Here is a 3,396-nt window from a genome sequence, read left to right on the forward strand (position 1 = left end):
ACCATGGAACACATTAACAGGTTTCCCAAACATCCTTATGGGAAAAAATACCTTGAAACTCAACGCCACTCACAGAACCAATTGAGTATAAATAAACAGTTGTGTCTATACACCGATAAGGCATAACATTATGACCACCTCCTTGTTTCTACACTCACTGTCCATTTTATCAGATCCACTTATCATATAGAAGCACTTCGTAGTTCTACAATTACTGCAGGTATTATTTGGGTGGTGGATCATTCTCAGCACTGCAGTGACACTGACATAGTGGTGGTGTGTTAGTGTGTGTTGTGCTGGTGCTGTGCTGATGGAGTTTTAAAACACCTCAATGTCACTGCTGGACTGAGAATAGTCCACCAACCTAAAATATCCAACCAACAGCACCCCATGGGCAGCGTCCTGTGACCACTGATGAAGGTCTAGAAGATGACCAACTCAAACAGCAGCAATAGATGAGCGATCGTCTCTGACTTTACATCTACAAGGTGGACCAACTAAGTAGGAGTGTCTAATAGAGTGGACAGTGAGTGGACACGGTATTTAAAAACTCCAGCAGCGCTGCTGTGTCTGATCCACTCATACCAGCACAACACACACTAACACACCACCACCATGTCATTGTCACTGCAGTGCTGAGAATGATCCACCACCTAAATAATACCTGCTCTGTGGTGGTCCTGGGGGGGGGGCTATAGGATTATGTACACTAGATACACTCTTTGCCTGTCACCCACAGATCACAGTGTCCAGTTCCCTGCTGTTAGGTTATTTGGAAAAGAACATAACATGATTTTCGACTCATGATTATGGGTCTACTGTTATTTTATGTCTTGTCCCAAAATCAGACACCATTTTCAGCAATACCTAGATGCACTTCTTTTGTTTACCAGTTCCCTTGTCTTTTAAAGCCATGGCTAAGCACTAGAACTTGCAAAAATTAAGCATGAAACACTGAGAAAAAGGCAAGAACAAAGCGAGCATCCTGGAAAAAACAAAGCCTATCACTCATGTAAACAAAGAGATGTGCGCTGGCTAACGGTCAATTACTGAACTACTGGTCTTGGTTTGCATTTCGCAAAATTTTTTGACCGGACATTCAGTTTTCCAGATTTTGTCCGTTAAATCTGAAATCTGTTAAATGGAGGTCCATATAACCAGGATGGCCGAGTGGTTAAGGCGTTGGACTTAAGATCCAATGGACGTATGTCCTCGTGGGTTCGAACCCCACTCCTGGTATCTGTTGCTTTAATTTCTCTTGGGATCAATAAAGTATCTATCTACATACACCGATCAGCCATAACATTAAAACCACCTCCTTGTTTCATCTATTTCTCTACATACTTTTTTAGCCTGCTTTCACCCTGTTCTTCAATGGTCAGGACCCCCACAAGACCACCACAGAGCAGGTATTATTTGGTAGGTGGATCATTCTCAGCACTGCAGTGACACTGACATGGTGGTGGTGTGTTAGTGTGTGTTGTGCTGGTATGAGTGGATAAGACACAGCAGTGCTGCTGGAGTTTTTAAATACCATGTCCACTCACTGTCCACTCTATTAGACACCCCTAGCTAGTTGGTTCACCTTGTAGATGTAAAGTCAGAGACGATCGCTCATCTGTTGCTGCTGTTTGAGTTGGTCATCTTCTAGACCTTCATCAGTGGTCACAGGATGCTGCCCACGGGGTGCTGTTGGCTGGTTATTTTTGGTTGGTGGACTATTCTCAGTCCAGCAGTGACAGTGAGGTGTTTAAAAACTCCATCAGCATTGCTGTGTCTTATCCAGACTGGATCGGATGTTCGATTTTCCAGATTCTGTACATTAAATCTGAAATCTGTTAAATGGAGGTCCATATAACCAGGATGGCTGAGTGGTTAAGGCGTTGGACTTAAGCTCCAATGGACGTATGTACTCGTGGGTTCGAACCCCACTCCTGATATCTGTGGCTTTAATTTCTTTCGAGATCAATAAAGTATCTTTCTACATACACCGATCAGCCATAACACTAGAACCACGTCCTTGTTTCATCTTTCCACTCTATTAGACACTCCTACCTAGTTGGTCCTTCTTGTAGATGTAAAGTCAGAGACGATCGCTCATCTATTGCTGCTGTTTGAGTTGGTCATCTTCTAGACCTTCATCAGTGGTCACAGGATGCTGCTCACGGGGCGCTGTTGGCTGGATATATTTTGGTTGGTGGACTATTCTCAGTCCAGCAGTGACAGTGAGGTCTTTAAAATCTCCATCAGCATTGCTGTGTCTGATCCACTCCTACCAGCACAACACACACTAACACACCACCACCATGTCAGTGTCACTGCAGTGCTGAGAATGATCCACCATCTAAATAATACCTGCTCTGTGGAGGTCCTGTGGGGGTCCTGACCTTTAAAGAACAGCATGAAAGGGGGCTAAAAAAGCATGCAGAGAAACAGATGGACTACAGTCAGTAATTGTAGAACAACAAAGTGCTTCTATATGGTAAGTGGAGCTGATAACATGGACATGTGTGTGATTGTGTGTGTAAATGATCATGTAGTACACTGCTCGCACAGCCTCCCGCAAGAAAAGATACACCAGGGTAACTGGATATGACTAGATTGGGAGAAAAATGGAGAAAATGCAGACCTAGAATTTAAGCAGTGTGTGTTGGGAGGGATGTTGCGAGAGTGTTATGAAGAACGATGTCAGATACAATTCTACCACAGATCCCTTCGAATCCTTTATCCTCCTTCCTTTACGTTCCTTGGAGATAAAAGTGAAGGATGGAAAATAAAGTGAGGGATGTGTCAAGGCTAGCTCACTATCCAAATCTGTCCTGAGGGACCGGCCGAGGTTTCAGGAATGTAGCATTGATGCGGGAGACGACGCGTCCGTGGAAACGGTTTTATGACTGCCGTGACAGTGAGAAATGAAGATGCTCATCACGCTCAAAACAGACGTCGCCTAACAATAACATGCGACTTTGGGACTTGCGTGCATATTCTGGCATCGAGCTACATCAATCATTCTCCCCGCCGCGTCCTCTGGTGAACACCGTCCTCGTGTACTCACGAGCTGTCAAAAGACTTTCTTATGCATTTATGAGAACAGTTAGAGAACAGTTAAACTGAGTTTACACCAAAACACACACACACACACACACACACACACACACTCCAAATTCAGCTGATCTGTCAAGTCAGTACAGTTGAGTTGAGGTGAAAAGTTTGAGGGTTTCAATGATTTTGCTGCAGTTCGTTTTGTGACTACATGATTGGAACACAGACTACTTTGCCAAAAAACAGCTTTCACAAATTTGATTCTTCTCAAGGAGAAGGAGAGTATGTGAAGTCCCAAGTGTACATCAGTTTCCCCATAAGGATGTATGGGAAAACCTGTTAATGCGTTCCATG

General features: G+C 43.9%; 2 non-coding genes across 2 annotated transcripts; both read left to right on the plus strand.

Annotated features, from left to right (window-relative positions):
• The first annotated feature begins 1,156 nt into the window (after positions 1-1,156).
• On the plus strand, positions 1,157-1,239 carry trnal-uaa (transfer RNA leucine (anticodon UAA)). Its single transcript has one exon. It is a non-coding gene; the product is annotated as a tRNA-Leu (tRNA).
• A 618-nt stretch (positions 1,240-1,857) lies between these two features.
• trnal-uaa (transfer RNA leucine (anticodon UAA)) lies at positions 1,858-1,940 on the plus strand. The gene has a single exon. It is a non-coding gene; the product is annotated as a tRNA-Leu (tRNA).
• The last annotated feature ends 1,456 nt before the right edge of the window (positions 1,941-3,396 follow it).

The sequence above is a fragment of the Trichomycterus rosablanca genome, chromosome 8, assembly GCF_030014385.1.
Source record: "Trichomycterus rosablanca isolate fTriRos1 chromosome 8, fTriRos1.hap1, whole genome shotgun sequence".
NCBI lineage: Eukaryota > Metazoa > Chordata > Actinopteri > Siluriformes > Trichomycteridae > Trichomycterus > Trichomycterus rosablanca.